The following is a 15,568-nucleotide window of genomic DNA, read 5'->3' on the forward strand; positions in this document are numbered from 1 at the left end:
GACAGTTCCTGCAGGAACTTCTGTTCTCTGTCTTCTGCTCCTCTACTTGAGGAACTTTCCTTAGGGGGCTTGAGTCAGTCACACCCCCCAGGCAACGGGGCTAGAGGCCACCTGGTCTGGCTGATGCCAAAACCCGTATCTCTACGGCCGTCCTTTCTCCTGGGCACCCTCGTCACCAACTCCTGCTTCCACGCGCCAACCCCGGATGGCCCCAGGGCCCCCAGGCCCCCAGGCCCCCGCCCCAGCCTGCTCTGCACCCTGACTTCCCCATCCTAGCAAATGGCACCACCCAGAAACCAGCCACCCTAGACTCCCTGCTCCCCCTCCAACCCGTCCATTGATTCCCTAGTGGAAGCAGCACACCTTTTCTAGAGAACAGGGTCTCTCAATCTGACCACTCCTGACCTTCTGGGCTGGGTAATTCCTTGTTCTGGGACGGGCCTCTAGCGCACCTTAGGGCGTTAATGAAGCAGCATCCTTGGCCACTACCCACTAGGTGTCAGCAGTGACCCCACCCCAGGTGTGACAACCAAGAACAGCCCTGGGTTGAGAAAAGCTGGGGAACTACTTTAGGCTCTGCAAGGCCTTTGGAGCTCAACTACCCAACTCTGCCGCTGTCAGGCACGAAGCCACCTGAGACTGGGGGGCTCCAGGCTCACCTCCGCTCTCCATCCCCAGGCCCCGCCTTCCTCGGGGCACTCACCCCTCCTCACCTGGAGCCCCCCCAGCCTCCCAGTCGCCTCCAATTGGGGTGTCTCCCCTCACACTCTGAGCCTAAGGAAGCAGAAATCATGTCATCTCCAACCAAGAAGATAATGCCCTTGCCTGGGGGCCAGGCCCTGTGCTAAAGCCTTGATCCACTAATTTTTAATGACCCATTAATTAAGGCAGATACTGTTAGCACCGCCAGAAACAGGGCATCCAAGGTCAGCCAGACCCACGTCTCCATCCATCGTAACCATGGAACCCTGCCCGACCCCTCTGTGACTCAGCCCCAGGCTGGAGGGGGGGGGCGGGGGGCAGCAGAAATCCAGGCCAGGCAGCCCAGGGGGCCACGAAGACCCATGTGAGCATCGAGGACACAGGCCATGGCCCTCACGAGTCCTGCAGGCCTGCTGCCTCCCTGCAGCTGGGTTCCCTTCTGGAATGTTTCTATATCACACCTATAAATCCGTGTGAAAGCAAGGCAACGGCCTAGGCTTGAGTCCTCCCCTGACCAAAGCCCAGGAAGGCTTGACTCCTTCCCCTGAGGCAGCACGTGGCCCTTTTGAGAATTTCCCCAACACTCCCACCCCCATCTCCAAAGCAAAGCAAAGCAAAGCCCGCTGCTGAGACAAAGAGCGGAGGGGAAAGCAGCCAAGCCGCACTGCCGTCTCCCACCTGCTCTCCTTTCTCTCCTTTGCTCCGTGGGTAGGAAAAGCTGGTGGCCTGCATGTGCTCGAGCACAAGGACCTCCTTCTCAGGTTTCCTCGGCCCCGGAGCCATGTCAGTCCCCAGCGCAGGAAGGACCTACGCCCAAAGGGTAGGGTTAGGGCAGGTGCCGGCAGGCAGGGCTGGACAGCTGCTGCGGAGCCTGCCCCCACCCCCACCAGAGACCAGAGCCTCCCCCACGGCCCCTCCCACGGCCAGGGGCTTGGGGACAGAGAGGCGACATTCCAAGAGGAAGCAGAGTCCTCTGGCTCCTGGAGGTCCCAGCAGATCCCAGCTCGCTTCCGCTGGGGCCAGCCCTCCCAAAGCCACAAGCTCTGCACCCCCCACCACCATATTTGGTCAGTTAAGAAGATGCGTGTTTAAATCCGGATCACAGAAAGGCCTAGAGAAACACTTGCTTCCTTTGAAGCTTCTAAATGGGGAGACAAGACCGTGAGCTTGATGCGGGGCTCAGCCCTGAGGAGCCTGGAGGCTCCTGGGCAGCTGGTTGAAATGCAGATTCCTGGGCCCTGCCTTGGAGATGCTCAATGGGATGGGTCAGGGGTCCAACTGGAAGTGACAGCCATGCTCAGATGAGAGGGAGGACGAGAGACGAACAGGGGAGGAGGCAGTTACCCAAACTGGCGCAGGGAGGCAAAGGGCGGCAGTTAAGGGAACCCAAGTTAGGTGACCCCTCCCTCCCTCATCTCGCTCCGGGGCCATCCAAAAACTGAACTCCAACTGGAGCAGAATGGGGGCCCCAAAACCAAACTGGGGGAAGGACTGGGTGGGCCCCGTGGGCTGCCTGGAGGCAGGGACGCAACACCCACCAGCCTGCCCATTCCGCTCCCTGCCCAGGCCCACTCCTGCACCGGGGGGGGGGGGGGGGGGCTGGGAAGCGCCTTCCTCACGGCACCTCGGACCCCCCTTCCCGTTTTACAGATGGGGACATGAAGGCGGTCCCGGGAGGCGAGCCGGGCAGCTGGCAGAGCCAGCAAACTCAGGGAGCTGAGCTCCAGAGGCAGAGCCTCCAGGAGGACCACGCGGGAGACGTGGGAAGAAAAGGGGTCCTCGCCTCGACGGTACGCAGCACGCAGCTGCCCCTCCCACGGTCCAGGGGTCCTCTGGGCTGCGAGGCCGCGGGACCGCACCCATTGAGACCCCGCTCTTCTCCCTTGACGTGCGCACAGCGGCTGGCGTGCAGGCTGCGGGCCCACCCAGGATCCAGCCCGGAGCTCCGGGCTCGTGGTCCCCGGCAAGCAGCGGGCAGTGTGGGTGCGCCCCGGCCAGCACGCGGCCGCCACGAGAGCTGAAGGCACCGCTCCTGCGTATTCCCCGGGGGACTTTCTAGAGACCCCCGGCAGCCCACGTGGGGCCTGCTCCTTCCTGGGGCGCTGAGCGCAGGCTGGCCTCCTGGCAGCTGTTCAGGCGCGCACGGGGGCCCAGGGCTAAAGTTACAGCAAGTCCTTCTGCAAAGGAAGGGTCAAAGGCAGCCAGGCTCTACTTGGCTCTGGCACCTCGTTCCTCCCCTGCACAACTTAGAAGCATGGCCCACCGCTGTCCCTTCGTCCTGGGTCACTCGCTCAGGATCGGAAGGTGCTGGCTTGGCCTACCCCTCCCCCAGCACAGGCCTCAGTTTAGCAACTGTTCAGCTTTCTCTGAGACAGGTTTTTTTTTTAACTTTATTTGGTACATTTCATAATTGAAAATATAAACAATTATTAAAAAAATACGGTTGAATAAAAACATACATTTCTCAAAGAAATGTACTGGGTACATATAAATTTTTTTGTGAATCATACAATACGTTACACAATATATTTGGTTCACAGTAATGCAGTTATACAGTATTTTCCTTTCAGAGACACATTTCTTGATCTGTAAATCTGGCCTCCTGATTCAGACTCCGCTGGGACGCACCTCTCTCTCCTTGAGAAGATCAAGAAAGATAACAAATCTAGAAGAGCTTTGCAGACTGTAAACCACTGAGGAAGATTTAAAAATAAAACCAGCCCACAGTTCTTCAGACCGGGCGGTAACTGTCTCTCTCCCCAAAGCCTCCACGTCTCCCGCCTGACAGGAGAACCCCGGGCACCATTTTCAGAAGTCCCCTCCTTGGAGAACCAATTCCTTGGTGCCCTAAAATGACGCAGCAAGAACTGAACGCAGTGTGGCCTGGGCAATTCAGAGGGTCACCGTTTCCAGTCACCCACACACGGGGGGCCTGGACCCTAGATTTCCACGGACACTTCGACTGCCAGGTGTTAGGTAAGTGCAACGAAAACCCCAAAGATAATTTTCATAAGCCAGATCTTCCTCATTCAGTAAATGAGCAACTAATACCTTAACTGAAAGGAAAAGCCAAGAAAACACAAAACCATCCCAAGAAGAGGTTCGCACAGGTTTCTGTCAAATTCCATCTTGGTTTCAGGAGAACATTCCCAGCAAGTGAAGTCACGCTGGCACCTGAGTTCCGACTTCCAGCTTATCTCCTCTCCAAGTTGGATAAGCCACCCGCTGTACAGGAGTGCTGCACTCAGTTGGGACGCCAATCCTTGAAGAATCTGATAAAGGGCTCCCGCCTCTCCCTTTAGAAAACCACCTGCGCAGAGCAAGGTTTGCAGATGACTCAGGGTTTCCAGATCCTCTTTAGACCATGCCAGGTGTGCACAAGCTCCAGGTCAAACACACCTGTCCTGTTACTGACCACAAGCAGGCTCCCCAGCCAAGGCCTGCGCAGTGGTCGTATAAGGCCCTACCAGGGACACCCCGGGGCCCTGCTGCACCCATGGACTCTCTCTAGAATTTCCACAAAAATGAAGGCAGAGAGGGAACACTGCATTCCAGCTCCTAGGCAGAAACTGAGTGAGGTGTAAACAGGATTTACCGACAACAATAGAGGAAGGAACCCAGTTGTGTTTACTGAGAGCAAAGTCCAGGGCTGTCCAGGGGAGGTGGAGAGGGGGTCAGCAGGTCCCGTGGCCTCCGGGCCTTTGAAGGCTCTGCTTGGCCTCCCTCCAGCGTTGAACAGAGGAGCTGAGCGCCTGAGCACCAGAGGGCGACCCGGAGACCTGCCTCCTAGGAATGAGGCGAGGAATCCCAGCCTCGAGTCCCGCAAGTCAGCTCAGACCCGACTGCCAGAGCGAGAGGTCACCGTCCCACTTGGCCCTCCCAGCAGGACAGCTGCTGAGTCTGGGAAAGAGGGGCCCCGAGTCCCTCCCTCAGGCCAGAGACTCACGTCGCCCCCTCTCCTGTCTTCTGTGCCCCTTGGAGGGCATCCTGCATGAGCAAAGAGCACGGCCTGAGAGCTCCAGCCCTGGCCCCGCCCCGCAGTCCCCTCAAGATCGTGGACAAACGCTCTGAGACACAGATGAGAAATGCCAGGCCAGCGGATCAAAGGGCTAGGGTGGCGGCAAGTTCTCTCCTCTCCCAGGAAGGACTGGGGCAGGCAGAGAAGCTCGCACAGAGCAGGTGCTTGCCGGGCACTAGGTGAGCATGAGGTTGTGGGGGCTCCCGGCAGCTCTCGCCGCCTGCCCAGGTGCAACCCCAGCCAGGTGCCTTGCCTCTCCCTGCGCTGCCGCAGTGACAGACACCGGGCCAGGTGAGCCAATCCTCGGGCTGCATTTGAGGACCCTCCATGCTGGGTCTCCCTGGATCTCTTCAGGGCCGCCCCCCACCCTCCATTTTTACCTGAGCAAGTCTGAGTGCCTATGTGACTCCTTTTTAATCTTTAAGACCCTTCTGAGACACTTGGCCCCATTCATTTCTACAGGTGAGAAAACTCAGGCCCAAGGAAATCGATTTACCCAAAATGCAGAAATCTGATTTTTCTTAGAAAAGGTGAGCAAAGCCGTAAGCTCTCTGCGTAGACATTTTTCCGACCAAGAATGAAATCTAGCCACCACGCTCTTCCGAAATTAGTGTCTGTCCATCCCAACTTCAAATGACCAACAAAGCGGGGAAACTCAAGCACAGAGTAGGAGGAATGAGAGGTTTTCTAAAGAGACTGGGAAGTTCTTCCAAGTCTAAGCAGGTTTCAGCAAGTGAAATGAACAAACAATAGCAGTACCTTTCCTTGACTCACGTCTTTTATCCCCCAAAGCTTCAGACACGTTCAAATTTCCTCGTCTGTCCTCATGACACAACGTTAGGAAGGGAGTAAACGCAGGCTGGTTAGGGCACTGGGGCTTTAAGAAGGCAGAGGCCGTTTTTAGTCTAACAAGGAGCTGGAATGCGACTCGGGCTTCTCATCTGTCCAGATTCCTCGGGCTCACTCGAGTGGCCAGGGCTTCACATGATAAACTGCAGGGCTTTATTCAGCACCGCGGCGCTGTTTCACTTCAACCCAGAATGAGATGGGAGGAACGCGAGGTAGTAATAAAATACTCACCAGACTTGGAAGGCTTAGCGTGGAAAAAAGAATCGAAAAGTATCTCGCTAATTATTTTCACACTGATGACACATGGAAACACGGCTATGCTATCTGGACTTAATGAAATGCAGTCTTGATTCACTCCTGGTTTCTTTACACTTTATCGTGGCTACTAGAAGATGTAGCTTCCAAAGGCCCATGGCTCACATCTGAGGCTCCCACCGTAGTTCTAGCTACGTCGGGGGACTCGCTGGTGTGCATTTACTCCCATGGCTCGGGGACCCTCCCAGGCAACAGGCGCGTGGAGGCGAGCTGGGAAGGGTGCCTTGGGCAGCACACGGGCCTGAGCTCCATCCTGGGCTTTGCTACTTGTTTATAACGCCCTGAACTTGAACTTGAATGAGGTGCTCAACCTCCAAGTCTCATTCTCATCTGTGCGTCGTCCCCAGGACTGGAGCGAACATGATGCAGGGTGGACTGTGCACCGAGGCTGCTGTGGGCAAGACCCCAGAAGTCAGACCTCCCAGGGCCTTGGCCCCTGGCCCTTGGCGGACGCACTGCCCGAGGAGCTGTGGGCAACCTCCTGGTACCTGTCTCGTGCTGCTGGAGGTAGGTACCACTTCCGCTCTGTCACTTGGTGCGGCAGCTTGAATAGCGACACCCGCGAGGCTGTAATGAACTACATCCGATGGTGCTAGCAGCGGGATCGGTCCCGGTCAAGAACGAGAGCCCGAGTAGGAAGAGTTGTGTACAGAACAGGAAACTAGGTGCCAGCCCACTGGGCACAGAAATTCAAACACTGGGAGCTTCGCCGCACAACAAACTTGAAGTGAATCAGACCTCGAATGTTGGGGAGAACAAGGATAACACTGTGCCCATTTCTCTAGGGAGAGGAAAAAAGCCAACAACATAGAAATTGGCCCAAAGTGTCAAGATTCCTTTTTTGTCACAGCCAGATGGAACAAGCGGCGAATGGCCTTAGACTGCACGTGTTGACATGCGCCTGTCCCCCTGAATGTCATCTTAGCATCCACCTACCACCTCCAAGGCATGCCATCGTGCCCGGCCTCATGGGCTCCCCAAGATGAGCTGCAGTTGGCCCCAATATAACTCGTGGCAAGACGGCACCGACCAGCTGGAGAGCTCTGCCCGCCCTCCTGCTGCTTCTCTTGGACATCTCGTGGCCCGGTTACCCTGACACAGCGCCAAGGAAAGCAAACCTCAAAACTGCCACCCTTGGGCATGGAGCCGGAAGGGGGTCCCAGGCAGGGGCCCCATTAACCTCTTCTGGCCTCACTCAGGACAAGGTCTGCTCTCGCCAAGCAACACCCTGAATCCAAAGCCCAGCGAGGTGAGACCGTGTAGCAGGCAGACAGGGAGCTGGATTCCACGGCCGTGGTATGTCACCTTCATCCAGAGAGCAGGGCCAAGCTGCAGAACTTGCTGTTTCATTGCAGAAACCCCCGGCAGTCTGGCCAGTGCCAGGCCCAAAGAATTCTAGGAATCTGGATGCCTTTCAGTAGATTTCACCGCAACCCAAACAGACCACAGCCGCCAGGGCCAGGGCTGCTCTTACAAGGCAAGGGCCTGCCTCCCAGCCACAAGTATTTTAAGCCCTGAACCCTCAGTGGGGTGAGGATGGGCTCTGGGACCAGAAAGCCCCGGAATCCCTTGCTTTCCCCTTACAAGCCCCCACTCTTAACCTGCAGACACCCCCAAGATTCTTTCTGGGTCGCCTTGTCCACGTGGTGCTTTCCTGAACTGTGTATTTAAGCTTCCCAAGGCACATACGGATACCGGCAAACAAAGACAAGTGATGTGAAGGATGGGGAGAGAGGAAGCCTAGAGCAAACTCGGGTTGGCTTCCCTCAGTCTCGCAGAGGGTATAAATGATTGAAGGAAGTAGGAAGTGCTTGAAATAATTAAAGGAGCGCCCCACTTTATTCGGAAAGGCTTTTTAAATTCCACGTGACCCTAAAGGGAAGCAGCCTGAGCCACTGCTTCTCCCTCCCCTCCTTCTGCCTGGGTGTCCAAATGACCCACTTAACTACACCCAATCGTTTCTGCCTGGAGGAGAGCTGCTACTCTTGTTGTTTTTTTACCGCGATATAGTTGACTCTTGGCTGCTGGTGGCTAATGAATCCCTCTGGTTCTTCCCCAAGAATGCTGCCACCTTTTTGCTGACACCACCTCCAAGGACAAACTCTCTCCCCCAAAGCCCTTGCTAAGACCTGTGACGACGTGGCCAAACGGGACTCTCTCAACGGCCGTCTTGTCACCGGCTGCCACTGTTCGGGCAGCTCATAGCCACTGGTGATATAATAACTTCTTTGTGCAAACATGAAAGGCCAGCCAGCGTGGGCTCTGTCCAACGGCCGGCCGGGGAGCCGACAGGCTGCCGGTCTGGTTTCTGGGTAGAACAAGAACATCGCACAGGTGGGAACAGAAAGAGAACAGGAACGAGGAATTGTTCCGGGAACGCGCAGGTGCCAGGCTTCTTGGCCGCCCCGGCTCACATCTGACCTTTCTCTATTTGGGGACAACATCGTAGCCAGAAGAGGCTTTGGAGGGCGGGAAGGAGACACCGGGCAGGGTCTGGAGAAGGTCCGAGCCACCAGACACTTTCGGGTGTGGCCTGTCCCTCCTGCAGCCACCCTGGGCGCGCAGCACCCATCTGCTGGTACGCGTCTCTGATCTCGGTCAGGACCCTGGGTAGGGCCAGGAGTGGGAAGTCACTTACCAGGGAGTGGCCGCCAGTGCCCAGACGTCAGGGGAAAGCCCCCAGGCCCCCACCTTCCATCCGGGAACGAAGAGAGATGCTGCAAGACAATGAGGGAAACACGACTAAGAGCCAAAGAGCCTTCTCAGCCGGACACTCGTTTTCCTGCTTCCCCTCCGAGACCCTTTGAGCTCTAGCGTAGGAGGTGTTCTGAAGTACATGGAATGGAAAGGTAAGAGGGGCGGTGGGCACTGCCGTGGGGTGCCGTGTCCCTTTGTACCCCAGCTGCTGGGAGCCCTCCCGGGAGGGCCCGGCTGGAACGTGCCCCAGCCAAGGCCGAGCCACCTCCCGGGCCAGCTGCCTCCAACGGCTAATCCATCCACATGGGGTAAAAGGCCTCGCTCCCAACTCAGGACACCCACCACCGGCCCAGCGCCACAGCTCCTGAGGCCTCTCCAGCCTGCACCTCAGCGCACCCCCCCCCCACGGCCTTGGTGCCAGGAGCACTGGCGGGGGAGCCCCCTGCCCGCTGGAGTGGGCCACAGCCAGCGTCCCACGAGCCCTGCCTGCCACAAGAGCTTCTAGGCCTTTTCTGTTTTTCAAATGCAGTCTTCCCTCACCTGCTGCAAAAACGGGCAGTGCTGCTTCAAGAGACTATGTCTTACCAGCCGAGCCTGCAAGAAATCGACTTCCACTCCAGACTCTCTTTTGGCAGCGGAGTGTCCCCCTCACATGCCAGGTCAGTTAGGAAGGGGTGTCACCGACAGTCACTGCAGAGCTGGCGTGTGAAGGAGTCACTAACAGAATGACGACGGGCAGGAGTCACAGCCACCCGGTGCCAGTGCCCTGTTCTGCCAACCTCAGGAGCAACGGAGCTGCCCCGGGACTTTCTCAGAATCCTGGATAAGGTTATGGAAAGCCTGGACGCCTTCCCTAAACCAAGGCCGCTCTGCTGCAAGGTCCCTGCTCTGGACAGAATCCCTTCCCCGAACTCCACGTCCCAATTCACTCTCGACTGGGAATTCTTCATTAAGCTATTAAAGAATCAACATTCAATAATTGATAATCCCAGTAATCAATAATCCCTCCCATCCTGTGATCACCCTCCCAGGGGAAGACGTTCTGCTGGCCCAGCGCCAGACCTCGGAACCAATCACTTGCCGGCAGTGACCGTGCCTGGCTAGGAACGCCTGGTTTCACTGCCAACCTTGACCTCAGGGCTCGGGAACACTCCTGAGTCAGGAGGGACCTGGCGTAGGTGTGCCGGGAGGTGCGAGTACCTGCTAGCCACCTGGCCAAACAGAAGGCAAAGGTGGGCAGAGAGGTCCCCAGGACCCCCATTCCCAGCACAGCGCCCACACGCGGGAGCTGCTCAGTCTGTGCTGGGTGGAGAAGTCTAGAATCTTCCTCCTCTTCCTAGTCTTTTCTTGAGATCCCCCTAAGCCTATGCTCTCTGCCATCCTTGTTAGTTCCCTTCCCAGCTGCTTCCCAAACCTTGTCAAGTCCTCAAGGTTCAGCTGAAAACAAGCTTAGAAGTCACCTGGAGACAAACTGAATTCTATCTACATTAATTTACAGCTTGAACATCAGACCAATTAAAATTCCAATAAAACGTCTTCAAGGCACAAGAGGATTCTAAAATTCCTCTGGAGTAAACAGATGAGGACAGCCAAGCAGCCACAGGTGGTGGCGAAAGGGAGGCGTGAGAAACTGTCTTCCTATCAGATATGAAAATGCATTGTAGGAGGCCAACTAACTCATCTGGAAAACAAAAATCAACGGACCGGAAGAGACAGTCCAGAGCGGCCTCTCATCCCTAGAAATATTTAACATACAGTGAAAAGACCACCCACGTCCGTCTGGGATGCTGGGGCGGCTGGACAGCTTTCAAGGCATTCTCCCCTCTTGGGCTTTCATTCATACTAAACAGTCAAATAGATTCCGAAAGCACAGAAAGGCGCGGGAAAGCTGAGATGGGAACCACCGGCAAGGAGATGGAAAATCTAGCCTATAGTTTAGCTCTAGATAACGTATGAAATTACAATAGAAAAGAAAAAGCAGTGAACGCAAGAAGAAAGGCAACAAGAAAGCGAAAACGCATATTGCCCAACACAACAAAAGATGGAGATCCCAAAGAAGACAGAGAAGATGGAGCGGGGAGAGAACGTGCAAGTCAAAGTAGACAAGAGGCCCTGGGCACCCATCACGTCCATTTCAGAGGCTCCTCTTCTGGGACTCCCAGGACAAGAGAAGACGCAAAACTGCCCACAGCCTCTCTGCAAATGCATTTGGCAGTGAAGGCTGCACCAAGAACTTTAAGATTTTCGTATTTAAGAATCCACTTGATAAAGGAGAGGCACAGACACAAGAAAATGGGGACAAGTGTAAATGCCTCATTAAATTAAATTTCATCACATCTGCTGCACAGCCATTTCATTCTTTTGCTCAGCGCTATCTCCTGCAGAACGGGGGAATTATTACTCAGAGGGCCTGAAATGTGCTCTTACATCAGTCAATCAACGGCAAACTTGAGGATATTAGCAAAGAGCTGGCAGGACAACTCAAATGTTAATGTCAGGACTGAACACTTGAGAACTTTATCCTGTTAAAAGGCAAGAGGGGCACTGGGAAAAGCCTGCAGGAAGTGAAAATCTTAAGAGGTGGCCTCGGAACAATGGGTTTGGAGGCATGTGTTTCGGTTGCCCCCTGCCTTTTCCAATCTGTTCCACTGTGAACATGCACTTCTTTTACTTTCCTCCCCTTCTGATGTTTAAAAGCAACTCCTCAAAAGTCACTATGCCAACTCACCTGAGAACCCAGGTGCCTCCGTCCTTCCTTGTCACCCAAGATTCCCCGCCCACAGTCTAGTTTGGTGTCACTGGACCCTCTCACCCAGATTAGACCAGATGCCAGTGCTGCTGCCCCCCAAGATGACACCTGCGCGGGCCCCCAGGAGGCTGTCCTCACCGCTGGACGAATTAGGGACGACATGTCCAGTAAGAGGGACAAGTCACCCCAGAGGACAATCCCCACATCAGCTCTGGGGGCGCCGGCCAGGGCTGGCTCGGCCTCCCTCCCCTGCCAAGGGCACTTCCCAGGCGGGCTCTTCCCAAGGGCGGCATCTCCTCCCCTTCACGGGGAGCTCCCCAGGAGAGAGTCTGTGGCGCAGCGTGCCCAGCCAATTTCCCGCCTCCCTACTGCGGAGCCGCCTCTCCTTTTCCAGGCTGGGGGCAGCGGGCCCCGACCCAAGCCAGCCCCAGGGCTGCGGGGCCACTCTGACAGCCCACAGGCAGCACCCCTGTCTCAGAAGCCCCCCGGGGTTTTCCGCCACGGAGACTCCCGAGCTCACCTGCTGGACCCTGTCTCCATTCCAAGGGGTGGGGGGCGGTCCAGGGGGCCGGCAATGCCATGGTCCTGGAGGGGGCTGCCCGCAGGAGCACTGACCGGCCACCTGCATCCCTGCCATCTCTGCTCGCCCTGGGCTGCCCAGCTCCCACCTCCCAGGAAGAAAATAAATGACTGATGAACACCCCCCAGGCTGTGACTGCATCTTCTCTCTGAAACGTCCTCGTCCTCGTGGGGCCCCTTTCATTAAGAGAAGGAGAAGTGTGTCCACGTTTACAGCTGCACAGACAGCCTCTGCAGGCACTGCGGCTTAGACCCCATTTGCTTGGCATTCGGGGTCAGGGCCCTGCAAGCACTCTCGCATTCTGGCAGGTTCTTCAGCGCCATCCCTCGTGGGGCCTCCTGTGTCTGCAGCTGAATTTTATTGCATCACACAAATCTCTGGCAGGCTTCCCGGGCAGGGGGATGGTCGGGTAGACTCACAGCTGGGTAGACTCACAGCTCCGGCCTAAGACGGGAGGGCCAGGTGCTGCCAGCCCTGGACTTTGGGCAGGTACGGGGATGCACACGGAACTGTTAGCCAGCGTGGTGTGGGCCTGCAGGCAGGGGAGGGGTCTGGCTGGGAACTGCCACACCAGTGAGGTCCGGGGTGGTGAAGATTAGGTTGGCAGACAATGACGGGGGAGGTTGTTGGTGTGGGAGGAGTGGGGGGGGAGGTGCTAGATGGGAATCTCTTATGCTTTTTAATGTAACATTTTTTGAGATGTATATAACTTCAAAAAGCACAATTTACAAAAATGCTGGGGGTAGGGGGGGAGTGGCTTATATGGGAACCTCTTATGTTTTTAATGTAACATTCTTTGTGATCTATTAACTTTAATTTTAAAAAGTGTTACAAAATAAAATAAAAAGCATAATATCTCCCTAATACAAAAAGCAAAGAATCTAATCAAACCTATACATTAAAACAAATAAATACTGTACATTAAAGGGAGAAAAAAGATTAGGCTGGCAGGACTGCTGTCCCCTTTCCACCTCCCCATCTCGATGCACCACCGCTCCAGGCAAGGGGCAGCTCTGCTGCCCTGGGGGCGCCACCATACCCCAGGGCAGCAATCAGTCCTCCCTGCTCCTACCGGGAAAACCGCAAGATGGCTATGGGTAGGTTCTGTGAGCACCAAGTCTAGAAGATGCCCAAATTCTTGTTTTTTGTTGTTGTTTCGAAAAACATCAATGCTATAATTAGTCCAAATTTGGGGGAAAGCTCCAGGAACCACCTGTGTATAAAGGCAAAGCCAAGAAGCTAACATTCCCTTGCCTCCAACAGGAGTCTCATAGCCTTGAGTGCCTTCTCCCACAGCCCTCCAAGGGCAGCATTTATGTTCCATTGTGTTCTTCTCTTAGGAGCCATTTTAACAACAATTTAACATCTTAGCTGGTGACATAATCATAGTTCAAACTACCTGAAAGGCCTGGAAAGTTCAAGGGGGAGGGTGGATGATAAGAGGCTCATGGCTCTTTCCTTGCCAAATTTAAGACCAACTGTGTTCAAACAAAAGAAGAGAGATGGCACCTCTGTCCTACATCTTCATTCCAGGACAGTCACCAGCAAGAGGCTCCCAACCCCCGAGCTCCCATCCTGGACTCTCCACCTGCCAAAGGGAAAGGAGCACTCAGGACCCAGGGGAGGGGTTGCCGTGAGAATCACGGATTCGAAAATGCTCCCTAGCCTCTTCATCCGCCCACCTGAGCCCCCAGGTGGGCTGAGTCAGCCTGACCAAGAGCTGGTTAGAACCGCACCACCAAGTCTCAGGGTGAAGGACGCGCATGGGCTCCTCGTCGCGAAACAACCCAAAACTTCTTACTTTGTTCCAATAACCTCAGTTTGGGCTCAAGGGGCCAAGTGCAGAGGAGTAGCAATTTTAGGGTGGTATTGGAGACACTCTGGAAAACTCCTAGTCTTTCCTTGGGTTTCCAAGCCAGAGGGATGGACACCTATGGCTGCATCTGACCAAGACGCTCTACACCTGGCGTGCTGATGTCTAGACTGGAGTCCCTCCATGGTGGGAATCCACCCCATCTTCACCCCTCACTTTACCTGAGAAGGGCCAAAGTTGTAGAACTAAATAAATTTTTGTTCTATACCAGGGGCAAACCATGCCCCAGGGGTTGAATCCAGCCCACTGCCTCTCTTTTTATGGCCCCGACCCAAGAATGTTTTTATATTTTTAGATGCTTGGGGAAAACAAAAATCAAAAGATGATTTTGTGATATTAACATTATTTGAAATTGAAATAAAGTTTGATTGGAACACAGCCACGCCCATTTATTTCCATATCATCCATGATGCTTTGGGGCTAAACAACAGAGTTGAGTAGCCACAAGAGAGACAGTACGGCCCACAAACAAAAGACATTCACTACTTGGCACTTTTCAGAAAAAGTGAGCCGAGCCCTGCTCTATACTAGCCTGACTTATGCAGTGTGGCAAAGGGCAAAGCAGGCCACAGGCTCGAGCCCGAGGGAAGTGGGCATTCCCCATGGGAACAAGGGCGAACGCCCGCCAAGTGTTTGCCAAGGCAGCGGCTAGGATAAGAGCTGTCAAGAGGGAGAGAGAGAACGGGACGCTGTGGCTAGCAAGGGAGATAGGCTCCCAATGTCGATGGAGAAAAAATATTCCACTCCACAAGAACCAATTTATAGAACTGAGAAAAGAACCCTTTGGTAAACTGGCAAGAGCCATTCTACCACATTTAAAGCTATCAAAACCAAATGGATGAATTAGTAACACCACCATTAGCAGACACTGGATAGTATTTAGGCACCACTGTGGATTACGGAGCCGTCTGACATCTCGCCTGATTGACGTGGCTAAATTCAGGTACTCAGAATACTGAACTGGTTCACTTGCCTGTCCCATAATTGCATAAAATTTCAAATTTTAAGAGACTGGGATAAGAAGTGTGCGGATAACCTTTCCTCTCTCTCGTATTAAACCTACATTGGATACTAAGCAAAAAAGGGGAGGGGGGGTCTAGAAATCAACAGCTTCTGACCCCCACTGTGGTTTCCTTTCGGGTTCATTCAACCCCTCACCCCTGCTGCCGTGCCCCCGACATCCACTGAGTCAGTGATCCAGTTCATGGTGTGTGGGGGCTTCTCGGACCACCCCTCCTCCTTGGCAGGGGGTAAGGAGGTGGAGGCTGGTACCCATCGGGGGAGAAGACACGAGGCAATCTGAATGAACTTCACCCCCAAGAGAGGGGGACGGCCACACCTGTGGCCAAGGGCTGTTCCTGCCCCTCTCCTTTGTGCCCCCCCTCACTGGAGTTAATGGTCCTTGTTATGAAAATTATGTCATTCGATTGTTACATAAATTAAAGACCCTAAGTGAGAAAAGGTATCATGAAAATTCAGGCGGAATATTTTGGAAAGACTCACTGAAGGTGAATGGCTTAAAAGTAGAGGGCAAACCAGAGAAGGCAACATTAGACACAGAAGAAAATACAACAGAAAATTCTGAACTCGCACTGCTTCCACCAGGGTCTGTATGTTGTTGATTGTGTTTATGGTTCAAGCAAGAAACACTGGCAAACGAGCCACACTCAGAAAAGACCTTGCCCAACACTGGGAAGACTGGAAGATCCACATACACCTGGCTTTTTCCATTTTTCTGTCTTTCGTAAAAAAAAAACTATTATTCCTGGCTTTAACTTTTTCAAT

The 15,568-nt window shown here is 54.5% G+C and overlaps 1 protein-coding gene and 1 long non-coding RNA gene across 10 annotated transcripts in view; one reads left to right on the forward strand and one right to left on the reverse strand.

Moving 5' to 3' along the window:
• SH3BP4 (SH3 domain binding protein 4) overlaps positions 1 to 15,568 on the reverse strand; it is a 96,627-nt gene that overhangs the window by 47,864 nt on the left and 33,195 nt on the right. For 5 of the 9 annotated variants that reach the window (XM_004461127.4, XM_071216042.1, XM_071216041.1 and 2 more), the window contains one exon: positions 8,523 to 8,601. The exons of 1 other annotated variant lie outside the window; for it this stretch is intronic. The gene's annotated coding sequence lies outside the window, so the exon portion shown is untranslated. Of the gene's footprint in view, positions 1 to 1,380; positions 1,510 to 5,479; positions 5,692 to 8,522; positions 8,602 to 9,166; positions 10,349 to 15,568 lie in introns of those variants that run through there. 3 more of the 9 variants (XM_071216043.1, XM_023589569.3, XM_023589571.2) reach the window with 3 other exon arrangements.
• LOC139439291 (uncharacterized) lies at positions 8,597 to 12,033 on the forward strand. The gene is made up of 2 exons (XR_011649178.1): positions 8,597 to 8,733; positions 9,111 to 12,033. It is a non-coding gene; the product is annotated as an uncharacterized lncRNA (long non-coding RNA).

The sequence above is a fragment of the Dasypus novemcinctus genome, chromosome 7 (assembly GCF_030445035.2).
Source record: "Dasypus novemcinctus isolate mDasNov1 chromosome 7, mDasNov1.1.hap2, whole genome shotgun sequence".
Taxonomy (NCBI): domain Eukaryota; kingdom Metazoa; phylum Chordata; class Mammalia; order Cingulata; family Dasypodidae; genus Dasypus; species Dasypus novemcinctus.